The following is a 27,250-nucleotide window of genomic DNA, read 5'->3' on the forward strand; positions in this document are numbered from 1 at the left end:
CACCTCGCCACAACCGTAGCAAGTCTGCCCTACACCCGCACCGGGAACTTGAGTGATCGGCTTTGCGGGGTCCTTGCAGAAATGGGCTGTGTGTCCCTTCCTGTTGCAGTTGACGCACTGCATTTCCCGACAAGGTCCATGGTGGTGGTAATTGCATTTGGTGCACTTTGGGAGGTTACATATATAAGGCTTTGTTGGGTAGGTATTTGTAGGAGCCGTAGTAGGTGCAGTGGCAGCATTCACTGAAACCAGTTGTTTCTTTGCGGATTCCTGGGATGACCCACCCTTCCCTTTATTCCACACTCTCTTCCTGCTATTGTTGTTGTTGTTGTTGTTGTTTCCTTTCTGTGGTTCTGGTGCAGAAGTGGTTGAGTTCTGATGACCTCCGTAGTCAATCAGAGATTGTGCCAGTTCCTTAGCACGTTCAAAGGTGTCAGGTTTGGAAGCTAACACGCTTGATCGAATTTGGGGCGTCAGTCCCCAGATGTACCTTTCTATTTTCTTGCTCTCGGGAGCAATCATATCTGGACAAAGAATTGCCAGCTCGCAGAATCTGTTGGTATAAGTAGCGATTTCGGTACCAACCATTCCGAGAGTCCATAGCTCGTGTTCAAGCTTTTGAATCTCTCCCCGTGGGCAGTATTCTCTCATCATCATGGCTTTCAGGCTCTCCCAGCTTATGGAGTTTGCCACGATTAGGGTAAGTACTTTAACGTGGCCATTCCACCAAGTTAAAGCTTTATCAATAAGGGTGAAAGTTGCAAATTTGACTTTGCTGTGCTCGGGACAGGAGCAGATTTCAAAGACTGCCTCCGTCCTTTCAATCCACTGCCTCAGGGCCATCACACCACCAGTTCCATAAAACATCCGGGGCTTGGCATTAGTGAAGTCCTTATAGGTACATTCTCGAGGTGGTCCATGACTCTCGCCATGGTTGGATAGGTGTGTGCCAGATCCCGAGCCATTAGTACTCGAGTTATTGATCTGTGACATGGCAGCTGCCACCGCTGCGGTGACTGCTGCTTGAAACATAACAGCATCAAGTTGAGGTGGTGGAGGTGGTGGTGGTACTGGTGCTTCCCCACCGTTGTTTCGCCTTGGATTTCTTCGCGGAGGCATCCTTCAACTATAGGTTGAAAAGACAGGGATAAGAATTTCATAGAATAGAAAATGTATGTGTCTCATGAACTAAATCGCTATAGTTCAACAACAGATGATAGTATGAGTCTTAAAACAGAAGAATGAAAGTTATTTGTAAGACTGAAGGTATGAAACAAGTATTTGGTTTCACAAAGACCTTTCAAGGTTTGAACGAAATACTTAACATAGTAGTAATAGTGTCACTTATATTAATATAGAAGTTGTTACAACGATCATGAAAATTTGACCCCTATAAGGGCCTCCGATTACAAAGTTCGAGAAATTTAAAGACTTTTAGCCGAGGTCCTAAGTTATAACAAAATTTGAGTCCTTGACAAACACTACTTGCGTCGTAGGTTGCGCTTGGAGCTTGACTCCGCATCTGATTGCTTCGACTCCATTAGACGCCTATCAAAAGCGGCTTGTTGTTCCCTCAGTTCGGCAAGGGCTGTAATCATTTGTGCTTGAAATGCTTCGGTTTGGAGTTGAGCATTGTCTTGTATCTTGTCCAGCCTACGGATGTCAGAAGTGTGAACCTGCACTTCCATGTTGACATCCTGGAGTCGACTAGCTTGAACTCCAGATTGATAGGACTGGTTGGCTAACTTACCCACCATTACCGGGAGTGCTCGATCAGCCGAACCTCCGCCACGGACATCATAGAAGTCCCGACACATGCCGTAGGGAGGGCGTAGGTTTTGCTGTTGGCTCCAATGGTGGAGGTGACTTCCCCAGACGGGAGTTGGTCCTTGAAAGTTCCTTACGAAGACGGGAGGTTGAATGGGTGGTGGATCGATAACTTCCGGCTCTGAGTCGGTACAAGAGTCATCACCCACTTCTATGGGTTCCTCGTCCTCTTCGGGATCATCTTCGATCCATCCTCCGTTGCCTTGGTTGGGAAAGTAGGGGTCGCCAGGGTGGTGAAATCCAGCTATTTGACTGTACGAGAAATAGGGTTATAAGAATTGAATAAAGTTGGAACATGCAAAACATGTAAGTTAAACTAGTTTAGATAGCAAATACTCCTATAGTATTTAAATTCTTATGTTTGATTCTTGTAATGGTTTGGTAAGGTTTGACTTGTTGCTTACTACGATCATTCCTCGATATACGTTGGTCCAATCTCGGGCAAATATAGTTGATCACGCTATATTTGTCCAAAATCTGATTACATATATCGAGTCTTAATCGTAGTGTCAACTTGTCTAAATACTTGTATAGTTGGATAACATGAAAATAATTTGTGGTATGCATGTAATTGTACTTAAATGAACTATCAATTTAAGTTGAACGCAATGCTGCTTAAGCGTAAAAAGAAAATTTGTTTTGTCAGAGAGTATTAGTCCCTTAAGCATTTATAGTTTGTATATCTTATGTGGTTCGATATACTTAGTTCACTATAAACATTGCTCTGATACCAATCTGTCACACCCCCAAACCTGAACGGCGGAAACGTTCGGGGGCGGATGACTTCATGTGGTAACGTAACAAATGAATACATAGTAAAGAAAGCAATACAACCATCATATATATAATTGAAAGTTTACATTTGTCTAAAGTTACATGTTCAAAACCAATTACAATATGATGTCAAAAATACGAGATTTAACTGGCGCCGCAGCATCCCTTCATCAAAAGCGTAATGAATACCTGAAATTACTGATTTCTTGGGACATACAAGTAATTTTGAAAGATTAGATCAGCATTTAAGCTAGTGAGTTTCATAAGTATTTAAGTGACAATGTTTGTATGAAATGAAATGTTTTGTCTTTGTTTGTTTGTGTTTAGAAAATCCTATATTTTCTACTAGTATAAAAGTAGCCTTCACTCAAGGCCAATGTTTGTTTCTAAAATGTATGTAAGTGTAAAATAGCCAATGTGTTTGAAAAACCTAGTAAATCAATGTATTTTTAATACCCCATGTGAGTTTTATAACCATACTATTGACTCGGAATGCCTATACACAACGTTCTTCAGGCGTTGGAATGTTATGACGTTTGTCACCCCAAACGGTGGACTGCAACTAACAGTCAGGGCGCGGGTTGTCAAGCCCGTATAGATCTATACACAAACACCATGCTCCCCCTCCAAGGGTTTCTGGTATACAATACAGGACTTGAAATGTGTACTCGAACATACGTGAAGTTAGCGTCTCACAAAACCGTGGTATAAAAAACAGATCTACTTGTTAAAATGTTATGTTTGTTCTTGTACACAAAAGTGACTTCTTGAAATTCATGTTCTAGTACATAAGAGTTAGAAATTTGTTCGTAAAACTATACCTATTATTGTTTTCTAAAAGTATGTCTCGTTTGTTTAGAAATACCTAGAAAAGGAATCATTTGTTTATGAAAGCATAGATTTTTGGTGTAGAGTCTAAGATAGACAAGTATAATCTACGAAAAGTTTAGTTTATACATGCATTACAACAAATTCATATTTCAAAAGATATAATGCTATTTTAACATATGTTATATATATGAAAGTTCCTTAAAAGTTTGTAAATCGCATGTGATTTGGATATATAACAACATATAAAAGAGTTCTTTATGTAACAGACGATAATACTCGTGTGTTTTACTTGGAATCCCCCCCTCGAAAGCATATAAAAGAATTTATAGAATATTTAAAAGGTAAATTAAGGGGTATGAACTCACTTGAAAGTTTGAAGATAGCGAGGTGGAAAACCGGGCAAAGTTTCGTCTCGGGAAACGTATTTTTCTCGGGATTCTCGGAAATCTCGGGAGTAAAATCGACCCTCGGGACTTGAGCAAAAAGACCAGAGCTTCGGGTTTGAACGGGTACGGAAAATGAGGCAAGATTGTGAGAGAAAGGAGAGAAATGAGCATTTTTCTTGGAAACCCTCGCATTCTATTTATAGGAGGGCTGAACCGCCTCGGTACGCGGGGCGTACGCTCATACGCAGCGCGTACGCGTACGTCATGCATGACCGAAGCCTCGACTGCCTCGGCTTCGGATGGGACGGATCGGATGGGGAGGCGGGTCGGATGGGACGGCGGGTCGGATGGGACAGCGGGTCGGACGGGCGGGTCGGAAGCCTCGGATAGGGCGACGTGGACGATCAGAGGCCAAGTCTCTCGGGTACACAAGGCGTACAGGGGTACGCAGCGCGTACCTCGGATGAGGACGGTGACTCCTCTTCGGATAAGGCCTGAATTTTGAATTAAATAAATATATGATTTATTTAATAAACTTCAAATATTCATATCTTCTTCATACGAACTCCGTTTGCGATGGTTTTTATATCCACGCGTAGGTGAGACTACGCTCTACAACTTTCCTTTAGACTCTGTCGGCAAATTCCGAAATTATTTTTTATTATTTATATTATAACTCATCGTGTTTAAGGAATTTCTTTGAAAATTCATAACTTCTTTATCTGATGTCGGTTTTTGCCAGACTTTTTACCGCTGAAATACCATTGTCGAGACCTTCGATTCTCGTTTAGGTCATTCCGGCCAAAAGTCGCTCGATCTCCGATTCGAGTTTTTAGCTGTCTGATGCTAAGCTGAACTTGGAAAAATCATAACTTCGATATATGAAGTCGGATTTGGGCGTTCTTTTTACGTACGATCATGGTTTAAAGACATTTAAACATAGAAGGAATTTAAATAGAACTATTTGTACATTTTATTATGAAAGTAAATTTTATTACTCAACAGTGGTTACAATACTTTGACGTTTTTAGGTCATTACAAAGAGTTGAAATATGGGGTTGTCACATAACACACTTAAAGTACTTGTACGTCCGAATGTCCTTGATTGAGTTCATACGAATTCGGTTTCATCAAGTCTTTATTAACAATAAATGCTTTCTGAATTCGACTTGTGAATGGATTTTATTTGTTTTGTACAAAGATAAAGTCGATAATGATCAACCTGTTGATAATTGCTTCAATTGTAAATTTAAACTGAAAGTCAAAATGTGTGTTCGTTGAAATTTTGAGTATGATTGAAGAATCAAAATTATTTTGAGTCAATATCGAGTTTGATTGGCTTGAATAAATACTACCTTAATTTGAGATTGATGTTCGATTTTGATTTGTATTCTCGATCTCGTATGCTCGATGGTTAAGAGTGTGCTCGGCAAAATTAGCAGGTAGCTGGTGGCTTGTAGCGGGTAGCTTGTAGCTTGTAGCGTTTTTTTTAAACGCTACATGAAGTAGCATTTGGATTTAGAGCGTTTTGTTTAAACTAAACGCTAGAAGCTTGTAGTGCCAAACGGGGCATTCTGTTCAAAACAGAACGTTTAGTCAAACGCTAAAAGCTAGAACCTCTCAAACGCTCTATGTCGAACACGCCCTAAAGGACGAAGATACATGTAACGAAGACTGATGTTTGATATTTGATAGTCTTAAATTTTGAATGATTGAAATCAGTTTTGTTAAAATCGGATGGGTCTAAGAATCGAGTTAGTATATATAACATCGAAATGGAAGGATTGAGTTGGAGTTAGGAGTCGATGGTCAAGAGTTGCAATGTCAAACCAGGAAACTTAAAACTGGGACTTTTGAACCAGGAAAATTAAAATTGGGACTTTTGATTTCTGTGTTAACTGATTCAAATAGTGACTTGCATTTTTAAGTTCGAACGAGTTTGAGTATCAGATGGTATTGGGTGCTTAGTCAATATTTGAAATAGAATTGGATAAATTGATTTTGATTTCGAAGTATTTAGAGTTAATGGTTTAGTTTGGTATTAAACGCTTGATGTTTATGTCACAACTGGAAAAATTTGGAAGGTCTAAACCCTAACCAGGTATAAGTGAAGCCACATTGCAATCCTTGTTGCATTATGTCATCTATAGCCTTGAAGACATGTTTAGAAGTAAATAACTAAGTGTTTAGAGGTTAATAAGTAAGCCTAGATTGAAGCACATGTTGATTTATGTTAGTATAAATCAATATAAATCAAAAGTTTAAAGTCTAAACCATAAATAAATACAATATATAGTAGTTTTCAGTCTAGGATTCTAGAAACAATGAGTTTTCAGTCAAAAGAATAAAGAACAATTAGGTTTTCGGTTTTAGAATAAAGTGAAAAGCAGTTTTCGGTTTTAATGAGGACCGAAATCTCCATATTTAGCTCACTATAACAGAAATCACAAGGCCCATGGTCCATTAATGCTGAAAACACAATTGTGTGTATGTGTGTGTCTATATATATATATATATATATATATATATATATATATATATATATATATATATATATATATATAGCCGCAAACTCAATACTCAAACCGAAAACACCCTCATTTTTGCTCTCAAAACTCATCCAGAATCCTTTCAACTGTCATACGAAATCATCCTATCTTCAAGTGACTTTACCCAGATTCCTTCAATTCTTCATATTTCCATTAAGAAGATTCATCCCGTCTTCAAATCTTCTTATTTTAGCCAAGAACACCAACAACATATTCAAATAATTCTCAATAATTTTTGTATGTATTTCTTACATAAATTATTGTTGTCTAAAACTTTAATTTATCATTTAAATTATTTCAATAATTTAAATATGATATCGTGTATAAATATTATTAGGATACAACTAATTTTACGTATTCTAACCCGATGATCATCGCTATTATTTCGGTACCCAACCGAGAACTCTCATTCGTGGTAAGTTCATACCTCTACGTTTTCACTATTTTTCAATGTTTTTATAGGGGAATACAAGTAAAACACAAGGAATTTTGTGTTAACATTTAAATGATTTCAAACTGTTTCAATCCATTTCGTGCTATTTTTATTGATTCAAACTATTTTAAACTACTTCATATTGCTTAAATTATTTCAACTTTCATGCTATTTCTTAGGACTGGTGTTTCCACCTTAACTCCTGTTCGTTGTTTGTGTAACAACAACAAAATTCAGGTCAAAATTTAAACTTTTATAAAACCGTAATTGAGTATACTAAGTGGTAAATATCGTAACAAGGTTTTCATACATATAAAGAACACAAAAATCCGAGTTATAACGAGGAAGTTATAACCATTCTAAAATTACCGACAAAACCGGCAACACCGATTAAACGAAAAACGCGAAGTTTCAATACAATATTTAAAAGCCTTAAGTATCTAAATAAAAGTCATAGATAACATCAAACCGTGAGCGTACATATAAAGAACGTCGAAAACGGAGCTCGTATGCGAAAGTTATGGATTTTACAAGTTCGGGGTCCAAAATCCGAGGCTGTCAGGCCCCACGACGTGGCACAAGCTTGCCGCGACCCGGCAAGTGACTGAGGGCGTCCAATCAATGGAAGAGGATAGGTTTGACTCCCCACGACGTGGCCATCACTTACCACGACGTGGCACACCCCAAAAATGCCCCTATAAATAGATTTCAAGGGCTCCGAGTTCCATTGCTCAATCCCTTTCTTTCTCGCGCCGAAACTCTGCGTTTAAGCCCCCGAGACCCTCCCAAAGCCCCGGTTTTCACCTTCAAGTCCCGAAGGAAGGTTTTGTGTTCTCGAGATTCCCGAGATTCCCGAGAATCCCGATATTTTCCCGCGTTTTCAACTCTTCCTGTCGAAGTTCTGCTCGATTCTTCTCTCGACTACTTCAAATCAACCACTTCAATCAAGTGAGTTCATACCCCTACAACCACACTTTAAATGCTTTTGAAACACTTTTAAGGGGGGTAATACAAGTAAACACACAACTAAAATCGTGTGAAACATCGATCTTTTTATATACTTTTCATACTGTTGTTTTAAACTATCTTATGAAGTTATTATCATGCAATACACCTCACAACACAACTTTACCCTCTTGGGATACAATATGTTTTATAAATAGAAATAGGTTTTATTTATACGTTTGCATACTACATCATATCAAGAGTAACCATTTCAAATATAACATGATGCTTTTACAAGAAAACTCAACTCATCATCACGTTTTTGTAACACGGTAGAAAACGAAATCATTTCATACGAACGATTTTCATCATATTACTCGTGAACTTGTTGTTAGCAATCATGTGATGGGATATGGCTTTGTTTGTACCAAACGAAAGTCCTCACCTATAACCAGAGTCTCCTGGAGGGAGAGCGTGACAAGTGTGTATAGATCTATACGGGGCTGACAACTCCGCACCCTGACTGTTAGCTACAGTCCGTCATTTGGGGTGACAAACGTCAACATTAGGTACTGCGTCTAGTATGGTTATGAGGAACGCACAACACGCGGAAACAATGACTCATGCACGTAGTAATACATAACTCAATCATGTTTGGGGGGTAATAACTATATTCTAGGGTATTGTCGGCAAGATCAAAACTTAGGTTAAAACGCTTCCACAACTAGTTTTACTTAACAATAAGACTGCACTTCACTTTTAGGAAAATAAGGGATTTTCCTGGTTCAAATACATTCATTTTGTACAATAACGATTTACAACATCATTCTTTTGAGCATGTCATAGTTTCTTATAGCTTACGGTCTTGGTCATTTGAGACTGCATTTCACTTTTAGGAAAATAAGGGATTTTCCTGGTTCAAATACATATAGTACATACAATAATGTTTCAAACTCATTTCATACATCAAATAGAAAATAAGGGATTTTCTGGAAAACATACACGCACTTTCGAATGGCATACATTTTCTCAAAACACCACTTATGAACTCACCAACTTAAATGTTGACACTTTTTCTTTGAAATAACTTGTATTCTCAGGAGACCGCTAGACCAGGTAGCAACTACTTTTGAAGACTAACGCGCTGGTGTTAGTAACATATTTTTGATCACCATATTGTGTTTGATTTCTTTTGCAAACATGTAACATATACAATCATGTAAACTTTTCAAATATATTTATATTATGGTGGTGTGTACTTTCTTTACTATTCAATTGTTATGATATTTGACATGACGACCTCCGCCCCCGAACGTTTCCGCCGTTCTGGTTTGGGGGTGTGACAGATTGGTATCAGAGCATTGTTTATAGTGAACTAAGTATATCAAAACCATTTTTGATATACAACTATAAACACAACTGGGCAAAAACACTCTGAGTAAGAGTCATACTTTTAAAATTAAATTTATTTAGTTTTTGTAAAGTAGGCATGCATTCATTTCATATTAATAACAGGGTCAGAGTCATAATTAAAACAATATATAAGTATTATAGATGAGTTGTGCAATATAGGTATGCCTTGGGATATGTAATCGGGACTGGGATAAATATAGCCTGATCAACTATATTTTTCCGAGAGCCGAACTGTGTATGCCAGGGGATAGCTACAATGGACAACGAGTCTAAAACTTACCAAACTTATAAACTTTAGAATCAAACATAACATTTAGAATACTATAGGAGTATTTTATGAATACGATAGTTTAACGTTGATGTCAACCTTATGTGCCTTAGTTCTAGACAATCCTTATCTCCCTATTCTCGTACAAACACAATGGTTGGATTTCCAGCTAGCAGGAGACCCCTACTACCAAAACCATACATTCCATTTGATAGTAGGGACACAGAGGAGTTCTGTGAGTCACAAGTTTAAAAATCTACTCGAATAAACACCCCAATCATTAAAAAAAACTTTCATAGTAGTAATAATAGAGATAGACTAAAAAGCACTGAGAACACATACGTAGAATGCACTATCCCACTAACGAACGTCTTACAATGAGAAGTACCGACGTCGGCATTCGACGTTGATTGGTGTGGCCCTACCCATACTAGTAGACCCTTTCACTTTAACCATCGACTAACGAAACTCGATCGATTTATCACGACAAACCCGACACTAACCCCAATTGGTTTCAAGTTTCAAAAACCCGAGGTACTCATAAGAGGAGTACTATATCTTTACAACCTTCCCGTAGTATCCCCCAACAGATCATTTAGAAATACCACACATACAACAAGTCAAATCCAAGCTCAGAAACTAGGAGTGAATTTAACCATGAACTTCAGAACGTAGCTGCCCTAATGCATCGAGTGAATATGCTAACATTTAGAAGAACATAAGTAAATAAACCCAAAACCACACGATCCCGATCGATCGAAGTGATAGGCGGAGTAATGAAGGTCCGCTGAAACACGCACGTTAGGATCTAGATTCATAAAGGAACAAGAGGAACAAATCGACCAGAAGCACTCTCGCCTGCCCACAAGAATTGGAGTCCCAGTCAAAATGCGAATTTCGGGACGAAATTCTCTCTAACAGGGGGATAATGTAACAACAGCAAAATTCAGGTCAAAATTTAAACTTTTATAAAACCGTAATTGAGTATACTAAGTGGTAAATATCGTAACAAGGTTTTCATACATATAAAGAACACAAAAATCCGAGTTATAACGAGGAAGTTATAACCATTCTAAAATTCCCGACAAAACCGGCAACACCGATTAAACGAAAAACGCGAAGTTTCAATACAATATTTAAAAGCCTTAAGTATCTAAATAAAAGTTATAGATAACATCAAACCGTGAGCGTACATATAAAGAACGTCGAAAACGGAGCTCGTATGCGAAAGTTATGGATTTTACAAGTTCGGGGTCCAAAATCCGAGGCTGTCAGGCCCCACGACGTGGCACAAGCTTGCCGCGACCCGGCAAGTGACTGAGGGCGTCCAATCAATGGAAGATGATAGGTTTGACTCCCCACGATGTGGCCATCACTTTCCACGACGTGGCACACCCCAAAAATGCCCCTATAAATAGATTTCAAGGGCTCCGAGTTCCATTGCTCAATCCCTTTCTTTCTCGCGCCGAAACTCTGCATTTAAGCCCCCGAGACCCTCCCAAAGCCCCGGTTTTCACCTTCAAGTCCCGAAGGAAGGTTTTGTGTTCTCGAGATTCCCGAGATTCCCGAGAATCCCGATATTTTCCCGCGTTTTCAACTCTTCCTGTCGAAGTTCTGCTCGATTCTTCTCTCGACTACTTCAAATCAACCACTTCAATCAAGTGAGTTCATACCCCTACAACCACACTTTAAATGCTTTTGAAACACTTTTAAGGGGGGTAATACAAGTAAACACACAACTAAAATCGTGTGAAACATCGATCTTTTTATATACTTTTCATACTATTGTTTTAAACTATCTTATGAAGTTATTATCATGCAATACACCTCACAACACAACTTTACCCTCTTGGGATACAATATGTTTTATAAATAGAAATAGGTTTTATTTATACGTTTGCATACTACATCATATCAAGAGTAACCATTTCAAATATAACATGATGCTTTTACAAGAAAACTCAACTCATCATCACGTTTTTGTAACACGGTAGAAAACGAAATCATTTCATACGAACGATTTTCATCATATTACTCGTGAACTTGTTGTTAGCAATCATGTGATGGGATATGGCTTTGTTTGTACCAAACGAAAGTCCTCACCTATAACCAGAGTCTCCTTGAGGGAGAGCGTGACAAGTGTGTATAGATCTATACGGGGCTGACAACTCCGCACCCTGACTGTTAGCTACAGTCCGTCATTTGGGGTGACAAACGTCAACATTAGGTACTGCGTCTAGTATGGTTATGAGGAACGCACAACACGCGGAAACAATGACTCATGCACGTAGTAATACATAACTCAATCATGTTTGGGGGGTAATAACTATATTCTAGGGTATTGTCGGCAAGATCAAAACTTAGGTTAAAACGCTTCCACAACTAGTTTTACTTAACAATAAGACTGCACTTCACTTTTAGGAAAATAAGGGATTTTCCTGGTTCAAATACATTCATTTTGTACAATAACGATTTACAACATCATTCTTTTGAGCATGTCATAGTTTCTTATAGCTTACGGTCTTGGTCATTTGAGACTGCATTTCACTTTTAGGAAAATAAGGGATTTTCCTGGTTCAAATACATATAGTACATACAATAATGTTTCAAACTCATTTCATACATCAAATAGAAAATAAGGGATTTTCTGGAAAACATACACGCACTTTCGAATGGCATACATTTTCTCAAAACACCACTTATGAACTCACCAACTTAAATGTTGACACTTTTTCTTTGAAATAACTTGTATTCTCAGGAGACCGCTAGACCAGGTAGCAACTACTTTTGAAGACTAACGCGCTGGTGTTAGTAACATATTTTTGATCACCATATTGTGTTTGATTTCTTTTGCAAACATGTAACATATACAATCATGTAAACTTTTCAAATATATTTATATTATGGTGGTGTGTACTTTCTTTACTATTCAATTGTTATGATATTTGACATGACGACCTCCGCCCCCGAACGTTTCCGCCGTTCTGGTTTGGGGGTGTGACAGATTGGTATCAGAGCATTGTTTATAGTGAACTAAGTATATCAAAACCATTTTTGATATACAACTATAAACACAACTGGGCAAAAACACTCTGAGTAAGAGTCATACTTTTAAAATTAAATTTATTTAGTTTTTGTAAAGTAGGCATGCATTCATTTCATATTAATAACAGGGTCAGAGTCATAATTAAAACAATATATAAGTATTATAGATGAGTTGTGCAATATAGGTATGCCTTGGGATATGTAATCGGGACTGGGATAAATATAGCCTGATCAACTATATTTTTCCGAGAGCCGAACTGTGTATGCCAGGGGATAGCTACAATGGACAACGAGTCTAAAACTTACCAAACTTATAAACTTTAGAATCAAACATAACATTTAGAATACTATAGGAGTATTTTATGAATACGATAGTTTAACGTTGATGTCAACCTTATGTGCCTTAGTTCTAGACAATCCTTATCTCCCTATTCTCGTACAAACACAATGGTTGGATTTCCAGCTAGCAGGAGACCCCTACTACCAAAACCATACATTCCATTTGATAGTAGGGACACAGAGGAGTTCTGTGAGTCACAAGTTTAAAAATCTACTCGAATAAACACCCCAATCATTAAACAAAACTTTCATAGTAGTAATAATAGAGATAGACTAAAAAGCACTGAGAACACATACGTAGAATGCACTATCCCACTAACGAACGTCTTACAATGAGAAGTACCGACGTCGGCATTCGACGTTGATTGGTGTGGCCCTACCCATACTAGTAGACCCTTTCACTTTAACCATCGACTAACGAAACTCGATCGATTTATCACGACAAACCCGACACTAACCCCAATTGGTTTCAAGTTTCAAAAACCCGAGGTACTCATAAGAGGAGTACTATATCTTTACAACCTTCCCGTAGTATCCCCCAACAGATCATTTAGAAATACCACACATACAACAAGTCAAATCCAAGCTCAGAAACTAGGAGTGAATTTAACCATGAACTTCAGAACGTAGCTGCCCTAATGCATCGAGTGAATATGCTAACATTTAGAAGAACATAAGTAAATAAACCCAAAACCACACGATCCCGATCGATCGAAGTGATAGGCGGAGTAATGAAGGTCCGCTGAAACACGCACGTTAGGATCTAGATTCATAAAGGAACAAGAGGAACAAATCGACCAGAAGCACTCTCGCCTGCCCACAAGAATTGGAGTCCCAGTCAAAATGCGAATTTCGGGACGAAATTCTCTCTAACAGGGGGATAATGTAACAACAACAAAATTCAGGTCAAAATTTAAACTTTTATAAAACCGTAATTGAGTATACTAAGTGGTAAATATCGTAACAAGGTTTTCATACATATAAAGAACACAAAAATCCGAGTTATAACGAGGAAGTTATAACCATTCTAAAATTCCCGACAAAACCGGCAACACCGATTAAACGAAAAACGCGAAGTTTCAATACAATATTTAAAAGCCTTAAGTATCTAAATAAAAGTTATAGATAACATCAAACCGTGAGCGTACATATAAAGAACGTCGAAAACGGAGCTCGTATGCGAAAGTTATGGATTTTACAAGTTCGGGGTCCAAAATCCGAGGCTGTCAGGCCCCACGACGTGGCACAAGCTTGCCGCGACCCGGCAAGTGACTGAGGGCGTCCAATCAATGGAAGATGATAGGTTTGACTCCCCACGATGTGGCCATCACTTTCCACGACGTGGCACACCCCAAAAATGCCCCTATAAATAGATTTCAAGGGCTCCGAGTTCCATTGCTCAATCCCTTTCTTTCTCGCGCCGAAACTCTGCGTTTAAGCCCCCGAGACCCTCCCAAAGCCCCGGTTTTCACCTTCAAGTCCCGAAGGAAGGTTTTGTGTTCTCGAGATTCCCGAGATTCCCGAGAATCCCGATATTTTCCCGTGTTTTCAACTCTTCCTGTCGAAGTTCTGCTCGATTCTTCTCTCGACTACTTCAAATCAACCACTTCAATCAAGTGAGTTCATACCCCTACAACCACACTTTAAATGCTTTTGAAACACTTTTAAGGGGGGTAATACAAGTAAACACACAACTAAAATCGTGTGAAACATCGATCTTTTTATATACTTTTCATACTGTTGTTTTAAACTATCTTATGAAGTTATTATCATGCAATACACCTCACAACACAACTTTACCCTCTTGGGATACAATATGTTTTATAAATAGAAATAGGTTTTATTTATACGTTTGCATACTACATCATATCAAGAGTAACCATTTCAAATATAACATGATGCTTTTACAAGAAAACTCAACTCATCATCACGTTTTTGTAACACGGTAGAAAACGAAATCATTTCATACGAACGATTTTCATCATATTACTCGTGAACTTGTTGTTAGCAATCATGTGATGGGATATGGCTTTGTTTGTACCAAACGAAAGTCCTCACCTATAACCAGAGTCTCCTGGAGGGAGAGCGTGACAAGTGTGTATAGATCTATACGGGGCTGACAACTCCGCACCCTGACTGTTAGCTACAGTCCGTCATTTGGGGTGACAAACGTCAACATTAGGTACTGCGTCTAGTATGGTTATGAGGAACGCACAACACGCGGAAACAATGACTCATGCACGTAGTAATACATAACTCAATCATGTTTGGGGGGTAATAACTATATTCTAGGGTATTGTCGGCAAGATCAAAACTTAGGTTAAAACGCTTCCACAACTAGTTTTACTTAACAATAAGACTGCACTTCACTTTTAGGAAAATAAGGGATTTTCCTGGTTCAAATACATTCATTTTGTACAATAACGATTTACAACATCATTCTTTTGAGCATGTCATAGTTTCTTATAGCTTACGGTCTTGGTCATTTGAGACTGCATTTCACTTTTAGGAAAATAAGGGATTTTCCTGGTTCAAATACATATAGTACATACAATAATGTTTCAAACTCATTTCATACATCAAATAGAAAATAAGGGATTTTCTGGAAAACATACACGCACTTTCGAATGGCATACATTTTCTCAAAACACCACTTATGAACTCACCAACTTAAATGTTGACACTTTTTCTTTGAAATAACTTGTATTCTCAGGAGACCGCTAGACCAGGTAGCAACTACTTTTGAAGACTAACGCGCTGGTGTTAGTAACATATTTTTGATCACCATATTGTGTTTGATTTCTTTTGCAAACATGTAACATATACAATCATGTAAACTTTTCAAATATATTTATATTATGGTGGTGTGTACTTTCTTTACTATTCAATTGTTATGATATTTGACATGACGACCTCCGCCCCCGAACGTTTCCGCCGTTCTGGTTTGGGGGTGTGACAGATTGGTATCAGAGCATTGTTTATAGTGAACTAAGTATATCAAAACCATTTTTGATATACAACTATAAACACAACTGGGCAAAAACACTCTGAGTAAGAGTCATACTTTTAAAATTAAATTTATTTAGTTTTTGTAAAGTAGGCATGCATTCATTTCATATTAATAACAGGGTCAGAGTCATAATTAAAACAATATATAAGTATTATAGATGAGTTGTGCAATATAGGTATGCCTTGGGATATGTAATCGGGACTGGGATAAATATAGCCTGATCAACTATATTTTTCCGAGAGCCGAACTGTGTATGCCAGGGGATAGCTACAATGGACAACGAGTCTAAAACTTACCAAACTTATAAACTTTAGAATCAAACATAACATTTAGAATACTATAGGAGTATTTTATGAATACGATAGTTTAACGTTGATGTCAACCTTATGTGCCTTAGTTCTAGACAATCCTTATCTCCCTATTCTCGTACAAACACAATGGTTGGATTTCCAGCTAGCAGGAGACCCCTACTACCAAAACCATACATTCCATTTGATAGTAGGGACACAGAGGAGTTCTGTGAGTCACAAGTTTAAAAATCTACTCGAATAAACACCCCAATCATTAAACAAAACTTTCATAGTAGTAATAATAGAGATAGACTAAAAAGCACTGAGAACACATACGTAGAATGCACTATCCCACTAACGAACGTCTTACAATGAGAAGTACCGACGTCGGCATTCGACGTTGATTGGTGTGGCCCTACCCATACTAGTAGACCCTTTCACTTTAACCATCGACTAACGAAACTCGATCGATTTATCACGACAAACCCGACACTAACCCCAATTGGTTTCAAGTTTCAAAAACCCGAGGTACTCATAAGAGGAGTACTATATCTTTACAACCTTCCCGTAGTATCCCCAACAGATCATTTAGAAATACCACACATACAACAAGTCAAATCCAAGCTCAGAAATTAGGAGTGAATTTAACCATGAACTTCAGAACGTAGCTGCCCTAATGCATCGAGTGAATATGCTAACATTTAGAAGAACATAAGTAAATAAACCCAAAACCACACGATCCCGATCGATCGAAGTGATAGGCGGAGTAATGAAGGTCCGCTGAAATACGCACGTTAGGATCTAGATTCATAAAGGAACAAGAGGAACAAATCGACCAGAAGCACTCTCGCCTGCCCACAAGAATTGGAGTCCCAGTCAAAATGCGAATTTCGGGAGGAAATTCTCTCTAACGGGGGGATAATGTAACAACAAAAAAATTCAGGTCAAAATTTAAACTTTTATAAAACCGTAATTGAGTATACTAAGTGGTAAATATCGTAACAAGGTTTTCATACATATAAAGAACACAAAAATCCGAGTTATAACGAGGAAGTTATAACCATTCTAAAATTCCCGACAAAACCGGCAACACCGATTAAACGAAAAACGCGAAGTTTCAATACAATATTTAAAAGCCTTAAGTATCTAAATAAAAGTTATAGATAACATCAAACCGTGAGCGTACATATAAAGAACGTTGAAAACGGAGCTCGTATGCGAAAGTTATGGATTTTACAAGTTCGGGGTCCAAAATCCGAGGCTGTCAGGCCCCACGACGTGGCACAAGCTTGCCGCGACCCGGCAAGAGACTGAGGGCGTCCAATCAATGGAAGAGGATAGGTTTGACTCCCCATGATGTGGCCATCACTTTCCACGACGTGGCACACCCCAAAAATGCCCCTATAAATAGATTTCAAGGGCTCCGAGTTCCATTGCTCAGTCCCTTTCTTTCTCGCGCCGAAACTCTGCGTTTAAGCCCCCGAGACCCTCCTAAAGCCCCGGTTTTCACCTTCAAGTCCCGAAGGAAGGTTTTGTGTTCTCGAGATTCCCGAGATTCCCGAGAATCCCGATATTTTCCCGCGTTTTCAACTCTTCCTGTCGAAGTTCTGCTCGATTCTTCTCTCGACTACTTCAAATCAACCACTTCAATCAAGTGAGTTCATACCCCTACAACCACACTTTAAATGCTTTTGAAACACTTTTAAGGGGGGTAATACAAGTAAACACACAACTAAAATCGTGTGAAACATCGATCTTTTTATATACTTTTCATACTGTTGTTTTAAACTATCTTATGAAGTTATTATCATGCAATACACCTCACAACACAACTTTACCCTCTTGGGATACAATATGTTTTATAAATAGAAATAGGTTTTATTTATACGTTTGCATACTACATCATATCAAGAGTAACCATTTCAAATATAACATGATGCTTTTACAAGAAAACTCAACTCATCATCACGTTTTTGTAACACGGTAGAAAACGAAATCATTTCATACGAACGATTTTCATCATATTACTCGTGAACTTGTTGTTAGCAATCATGTGATGGGATATGGCTTTGTTTGTACCAAACGAAAGTCCTCACCTATAACCAGAGTCTCCTGGAGGGAGAGCGTGACAAGTGTGTATAGATCTATACGGGGCTGACAACTCCGCACCCTGACTGTTAGCTACAGTCCGTCATTTGGGGTGACAAACGTCAACATTAGGTACTGCGTCTAGTATGGTTATGAGGAACGCACAACACGCGGAAACAATGACTCATGCACGTAGTAATACATAACTCAATCATGTTTGGGGGGTAATAACTATATTCTAGGGTATTGTCGGCAAGATCAAAACTTAGGTTAAAACGCATCCACAACTAGTTTTACTTAACAATAAGACTGCACTTCACTTTTAGGAAAATAAGGGATTTTCCTGGTTCAAATACATTCATTTTGTACAATAACGATTTACAACATCATTCTTTTGAGCATGTCATAGTTTCTTATAGCTTACGGTCTTGGTCATTTGAGACTGCATTTCACTTTTAGGAAAATAAGGGATTTTCCTGGTTCAAATACATATAGTACATACAATAATGTTTCAAACTCATTTCATACATCAAATAGAAAATAAGGGATTTTCTGGAAAACATACACGCACTTTCGAATGGCATACATTTTCTCAAAACACCACTTATGAACTCACCAACTTAAATGTTGACACTTTTTCTTTGAAATAACTTGTATTCTCAGGAGACCGCTAGACCAGGTAGCAACTACTTTTGAAGACTAACGCGCTGGTGTTAGTAACATATTTTTGATCACCATATTGTGTTTGATTTCTTTTGCAAACATGTAACATATACAATCATGTAAACTTTTCAAATATATTTATATTATGGTGGTGTGTACTTTCTTTACTATTCAATTGTTATGATATTTGACATGACGACCTCCGCCCCCGAACGTTTCCGCCGTTCTGGTTTGGGGGTGTGACAGATTGGTATCAGAGCATTGTTTATAGTGAACTAAGTATATCAAAACCATTTTTGATATACAACTATAAACACAACTGGGCAAAAACACTCTGAGTAAGAGTCATACTTTTAAAATTAAATTTATTTAGTTTTTGTAAAGTAGGCATGCATTCATTTCATATTAATAACAGGGTCAGAGTCATAATTAAAACAATATATAAGTATTATAGATGAGTTGTGCAATATAGGTATGCCTTGGGATATGTAATCGGGACTGGGATAAATATAGCCTGATCAACTATATTTTTCCAAGAGCCGAACTCTGTATGCCAGGGGATAGCTACAATGGACAACGAGTCTAAAACTTACCAAACTTATAAACTTTAGAATCAAACATAACATTTAGAATACTATAGGAGTATTTTATGAATACGATAGTTTAACGTTGATGTCAACCTTATGTGCCTTAGTTCTAGACAATCCTTATCTCCCTATTCTCGTACAAACACAATGGTTGGATTTCCAGCTAGCAGGAGACCCCTACTACCAAAACCATACATTCCATTTGATAGTAGGGACACAGAGGAGTTCTGTGAGTCACAAGTTTAAAAATCTACTCGAATAAACACCCCAATCATTAAACAAAACTTTCATAGTAGTAATAATAGAGATAGACTAAAAAGCACTGAGAACACATACGTAGAATGCACTATCCCACTAACGAACGTCTTACAATGAGAAGTACCGACGTCGGCATTCGACGTTGACTGGTGTGGCCCTACCCATACTAGTAGACCCTTTCACTTTAACCATCGACTAACGAAACTCGATCGATTTATCACGACAAACCCGACACTAACCCCAATTGGTTTCAAGTTTCAAAAACCCGAGGTACTCATAAGAGGAGTACTATATCTTTACAACCTTCCCGTAGTATCCCCCAACAGATCATTTAGAAATACCACACATACAACAAGTCAAATCCAAGCTCAGAAACTAGGAGTGAATTTAACCATGAACTTCAGAACGTAGCTGCCCTAATGCATCGAGTGAATATGCTAACATTTAGAAGAACATAAGTAAATAAACCCAAAACCACACGATCCCGATCGATCGAAGTGATAGGCGGAGTAATGAAGGTCCGCTGAAACACGCACGTTAGGATCTAGATTCATAAAGGAACAAGAGGAACAAATCGACCAGAAGCACTCTCGCCTGCCCACAAGAATTGGAGTCCCAGTCAAAATGCGAATTTCGGGACGAAATTCTCTCTAACAGGGGGATAATGTAACAACAGCAAAATTCAGGTCAAAATTTAAACTTTTATAAAACCGTAATTGAGTATACTAAGTGGTAAATATCGTAACAAGGTTTTCATACATATAAAGAACACAAAAATCCGAGTTATAACGAGGAAGTTATAACCATTCTAAAATTCCCGACAAAACCGGCAACACCGATTAAACGAAAAACGCGAAGTTTCAATACAATATTTAAAAGCCTTAAGTATCTAAATAAAAGTTATAGATAACATCAAACCGTGAGCGTACATATAAAGAACGTTGAAAACGGAGCTCGTATGCGAAAGTTATGGATTTTACAAGTTCGGGGTCCAAAATCCGAGGCTGTCAGGCCCCACGACGTGGCACAAGCTTGCCGCGACCCGGCAAGTGACTGAGGGCGTCCAATCAATGGAAGAGGATAGGTTTGACTCCCCACGATGTGGCCATCACTTTCCACGACGTGGCACACCCCAAAAATGCCCCTATAAATAGATTTCAAGGGCTCCGAGTTCCATTGCTCAGTCCCTTTCTTTCTCGCGCCGAAACTCTGCGTTTAAGCCCCCGAGACCCTCCTAAAGCCCCGGTTTTCACCTTCAAGTCCCGAAGGAAGGTTTTGTGTTCTCGAGATTCCCGAGATTCCCGAGAATCCCGATATTTTCCCGCGTTTTCAACTCCTCCTGTCGAAGTTCTGCTCGATTCTTCTCTCGACTACTTCAAATCAACCACTTCAATCAAGTGAGTTCATACCCCTACAACCACACTTTAAATGCTTTTTAAATGCTTTTGAAACACTTTTAAGGGGGGGAATACAAGTAAACACACAACTAAAATCGTGTGAAACATCGATCTTTTTATATACTTTTCATACTGTTGTTTTAAACTATCTTATGAAGTTATTATCATGCAATACACCTCACAACACAACTTTACCCTCTTGGGATACAATATGTTTTATAAATAGAAATAGGTTTTATTTATACGTTTGCATACTACATCATATCAAGAGTAACCATTTCAAATATAACATGATGCTTTTACAAGAAAACTCAACTCATCATCACGTTTTTGTAACACGGTAGAAAACGAAATCATTTCATACGAACGATTTTCATCATATTACTCGTGAACTTGTTGTTAGCAATCATGTGATGGGATATGGCTTTGTTTGTACCAAACAAAAGTCCTCACCTATAACCAGAGTCTCCTGGAGGGAGAGCGTGACAAGTGTGTATAGATCTATACGGGGCTGACAACTCCGCACCCTGACTGTTAGCTACAGTCCGTCATTTGGGGTGACAAACGTCAACATTAGGTACTGCGTCTAGTATGGTTATGAGGAACGCACAACACGCGGAAACAATGACTCATGCACGTAGTAATACATAACTCAATCATGCTTGGGGGGTAATAACTATATTCTAGGGTATTATCGGCAAGATCAAAACTCAGGTTAAAACGCTTCCACAACTAGTTTTACTTAACAATAAGACTGCACTTCACTTTTAGGAAAATAAGGGATTTTCCTGGTTCAAATACATTCATTTTGTACAATAACGATTTACAACATCATTCTTTTGAGCATGTCATAGTTTCTTATAGCTTACGGTCTTGGTCATTTGAGACTGCATTTCACTTTTAGGAAAATAAGGGATTTTCCTGGTTCAAATACATATAGTACATACAACAATCTTTCAAACTCATTTCATACATCAAATAGAAAATAAGGGATTTTCTGGAAAACATACACGCACTTTCGAATGGCATACATTTTCTCAAAACACCACTTATGAACTCACCAACTTAAATGTTGACACTTTTTCTTTGAAATAACTTGTATTCTCAGGAGACCGCTAGACCAGGTAGCAACTACTTTTGAAGACTAACGCGCTGGTGTTAGTAACATATTTTTGATCACCATATTGTGTTTGATTTCTTTTGCAAACATGTAACATATACAATCATGTAAACTTTTCAAATATATTTATATTATGGTGGTGTGTACTTTCTTTACTATTCAATTGTTATGATATTTGACATGACGACCTCCGCCCCCGAACGTTTCCGCCGTTCTGGTTTGGGGGTGTGACAGATTGGTATCAGAGCATTGTTTATAGTGAACTAAGTATATCAAAACCATTTTTGATATACAACTATAAACACAACTGGGCAAAAACACTCTGAGTAAGAGTCATACTTTTAAAATTAAATTTATTTAGTTTTTGTAAAGTAGGCATGCATTCATTTCATATTAATAACAGGGTCAGAGTCATAATTAAAACAGTATATAAGTATTATAGATGAGTTGTGCAATATAGGTATGCCTTGGGATATGTAATCGGGACTGGGATAAATATAGCCTGATCAACTATATTTGTCCGAGAGCCGAACTGTGTATGCCAGGGGATAGCTACAATGGACAACGAGTCTAAAACTTACCAAACTTATAAACTTTAGAATCAAACATAACATTTAGAATACTATAGGAGTATTTTATGAATACGATAGTTTAACGTTGATGTCAACCTTATGTGCCTTAGTTCTAGACAATCCTTATCTCCCTATTCTCGTACAAATACAATGGTTGGATTTCCAGCTAGCAGGAGACCCCTACTACCAAAACCATACATTCCATTTGATAGTAGGGACACAGAGGAGTTCTGTGAGTCACAAGTTTAAAAATCTACTCGAATAAACACCCCAATCATTAAACAAAACTTTCATAGTAGTAATAATAGAGATAGACTAAAAAGCACTGAGAACACATACGTAGAATGCACTATCCCACTAACGAACGTCTTACAATGAGAAGTACCGACGTCGGCATTCAACGTTGATTGGTGTGGCCCTACCCATACCAGTAGACCCTTTCACTTTAACCATCGACTAACGAAACTCGATCGATTTATCACGACAAACCCGACACTAACCCCAATTGGTTTCAAGTTTCAAAAACCCGAGGTACTCATAAGAGGAGTACTATATCTTTACAACCTTCCCGTAGTATCCCCCAACAGATCATTTAGAAATACCACACATACAACAAGTCAAATCCAAGCTCAGAAACTAGGAGTGAATTTAACCATGAACTTCAGAACGTAGCTGCCCTAATGCATCGAGTGAATATGCTAACATTTAGAAGAACATAAGTAAATAAACCCAAAACCACACGATCCCGATCGATCGAAGTGATAGGCGGAGTAATGAAGGTCCGCTGAAACACGCACGTTAGGATCTAGATTCATAAAGGAACAAGAGGAACAAATCAACCAGAAGCACTCTCGCCTGCCCGCAAGAATTGGAGTCCCAGTCAAAATGCGAATTTCGGGACGAAATTCTCTCTAACGGGGGGATAATGTAACAACAAAAAAATTCAGGTCAAAATTTAAACTTTTATAAAACCGTAATTGAGTATACTAAGTGGTAAATATCGTAACAAGGTTTTCATACATATAAAGAACACAAAAATCCGAGTTATAACGAGGAAGTTATAACCATTCTAAAATTCCCGACAAAACCGGCAACACCGATTAAACGAAAAACGCGAAGTTTCAATACAATATTTAAAAGCCTTAAGTATCTAAATAAAAGTTATAGATAACATCAAACCGTGAGCGTACATATAAAGAACGTTGAAAACGGAGCTCGTATGCGAAAGTTATGGATTTTACAAGTTCGGGGTCCAAAATCCGAGGCTGTCAGGCCCCACGACGTGGCACAAGCTTGCCGCGACCCGGCAAGTGACTGAGGGCGTCCAATCAATGGAAGAGGATAGGTTTGACTCCCCACGATGTGGCCATCACTTTCCACGACGTGGCACACCCCAAAAATGCCCCTATAAATAGATTTCAAGGGCTCCGAGTTCCATTGCTCAGTCCCTTTCTTTCTCGCGCCGAAACTCTGCGTTTAAGCCCCCGAGACCCTCCTAAAGCCCCGGTTTTCACCTTCAAGTCCCGAAGGAAGGTTTTGTGTTCTCGAGATTCCCGAGATTCCCGAGAATCCCGATATTTTCCCGCGTTTTCAACTCCTCCTGTCGAAGTTCTGCTCGATTCTTCTCTCGACTACTTCAAATCAACCACTTCAATCAAGTGAGTTCATACCCCTACAACCACACTTTAAATGCTTTTTAAATGCTTTTGAAACACTTTTAAGGGGGGGAATACAAGTAAACACACAACTAAAATCGTGTGAAACATCGATCTTTTTATATACTTTTCATACTGTTGTTTTAAACTATCTTATGAAGTTATTATCATGCAATACACCTCACAACACAACTTTACCCTCTTGGGATACAATATGTTTTATAAATAGAAATAGGTTTTATTTATACGTTTGCATACTACATCATATCAAGAGTAACCATTTCAAATATAACATGATGCTTTTACAAGAAAACTCAACTCATCATCACGTTTTTGTAACACGGTAGAAAACGAAATCATTTCATACGAACGATTTTCATCATATTACTCGTGAACTTGTTGTTAGCAATCATGTGATGGGATATGGCTTTGTTTGTACCAAACAAAAGTCCTCACCTATAACCAGAGTCTCCTGGAGGGAGAGCGTGACAAGTGTGTATAGATCTATACGGGGCTGACAACTCCGCACCCTGACTGTTAGCTACAGTCCGTCATTTGGGGTGACAAACGTCAACATTAGGTACTGCGTCTAGTATGGTTATGAGGAACGCACAACACGCGGAAACAATGACTCATGCACGTAGTAATACATAACTCAATCATGCTTGGGGGGTAATAACTATATTCTAGGGTATTATCGGCAAGATCAAAACTCAGGTTAAAACGCTTCCACAACTAGTTTTACTTAACAATAAGACTGCACTTCACTTTTAGGAAAATAAGGGATTTTCCTGGTTCAAATACATTCATTTTGTACAATAACGATTTACAACATCATTCTTTTGAGCATGTCATAGTTTCTTATAGCTTACGGTCTTGGTCATTTGAGACTGCATTTCACTTTTAGGAAAATAAGGGATTTTCCTGGTTCAAATACATATAGTACATAAAACAATCTTTCAAACTCATTTCATACATCAAATAGAAAATAAGGGATTTTCTGGAAAACATACACGCACTTTCGAATGGCATACATTTTCTCAAAACACCACTTATGAACTCACCAACTTAAATGTTGACACTTTTTCTTTGAAATAACTTGTATTCTCAGGAGACCGCTAGACCAGGTAGCAACTACTTTTGAAGACTAACGCGCTGGTGTTAGTAACATATTTTTGATCACCATATTGTGTTTGATTTCTTTTGCAAACATGTAACATATACAATCATGTAAACTTTTCAAATATATTTATATTATGGTGGTGTGTACTTTCTTTACTATTCAATTGTTATGATATTTGACATGACGACCTCCGCCCCCGAACGTTTCCGCCGTTCTGGTTTGGGGGTGTGACAGATTGGTATCAGAGCATTGTTTATAGTGAACTAAGTATATCAAAACCATTTTTGATATACAACTATAAACACAACTGGGCAAAAACACTCTGAGTAAGAGTCATACTTTTAAAATTAAATTTATTTAGTTTTTGTAAAGTAGGCATGCATTCATTTCATATTAATAACAGGGTCAGAGTCATAATTAAAACAGTATATAAGTATTATAGATGAGTTGTGCAATATAGGTATGCCTTGGGATATGTAATCGGGACTGGGATAAATATAGCCTGATCAACTATATTTGTCCGAGAGCCGAACTGTGTATGCCAGGGGATAGCTACAATGGACAACGAGTCTAAAACTTACCAAACTTATAAACTTTAGAATCAAACATAACATTTAGAATACTATAGGAGTATTTTATGAATACGATAGTTTAACGTTGATGTCAACCTTATGTGCCTTAGTTCTAGACAATCCTTATCTCCCTATTCTCGTACAAACACAATGGTTGGATTTCCAGCTAGCAGGAGACCCCTACTACCAAAACCATACATTCCATTTGATAGTAGGGACACAGAGGAGTTCTGTGAGTCACAAGTTTAAAAATCTACTCGAATAAACACCCCAATCATTAAACAAAACTTTCATAGTAGTAATAATAGAGATAGACTAAAAAGCACTGAGAACACATACGTAGAATGCACTATCCCACTAACGAACGTCTTACAATGAGAAGTACCGACGTCGGCATTCAACGTTGATTGGTGTGGCCCTACCCATACCAGTAGACCCTTTCACTTTAACCATCGACTAACGAAACTCGATCGATTTATCACGACAAACCCGACACTAACCCCAATTGGTTTCAAGTTTCAAAAACCCGAGGTACTCATAAGAGGAGTACTATATCTTTACAACCTTCCCGTAGTATCCCCCAACAGATCATTTAGAAATACCACACATACAACAAGTCAAATCCAAGCTCAGAAACTAGGAGTGAATTTAACCATGAACTTCAGAACGTAGCTGCCCTAATGCATCGAGTGAATATGCTAACATTTAGAAGAACATAAGTAAATAAACCCAAAACCACACGATCCCGATCGATCGAAGTGATAGGCGGAGTAATGAAGGTCCGCTGAAACACGCACGTTAGGATCTAGATTCATAAAGGAACAAGAGGAACAAATCAACCAGAAGCACTCTCGCCTGCCCGCAAGAATTGGAGTCCCAGTCAAAATGCGAATTTCGGGACGAAATTCTCTCTAACGGGGGGATAATGTAACAACAAAAAAATTCAGGTCAAAATTTAAACTTTTATAAAACCGTAATTGAGTATACTAAGTGGTAAATATCGTAACAAGGTTTTCATACATATAAAGAACACAAAAATCCGAGTTATAACGAGGAAGTTATAACCATTCTAAAATTCCCGACAAAACCGGCAACACCGATTAAA

The sequence above is a fragment of the Lactuca serriola genome, chromosome 6, assembly GCF_051521515.1.
Source record: "Lactuca serriola cultivar US96UC23 chromosome 6, Lser_US96UC23_V15, whole genome shotgun sequence".
Taxonomy (NCBI): domain Eukaryota; kingdom Viridiplantae; phylum Streptophyta; class Magnoliopsida; order Asterales; family Asteraceae; genus Lactuca; species Lactuca serriola.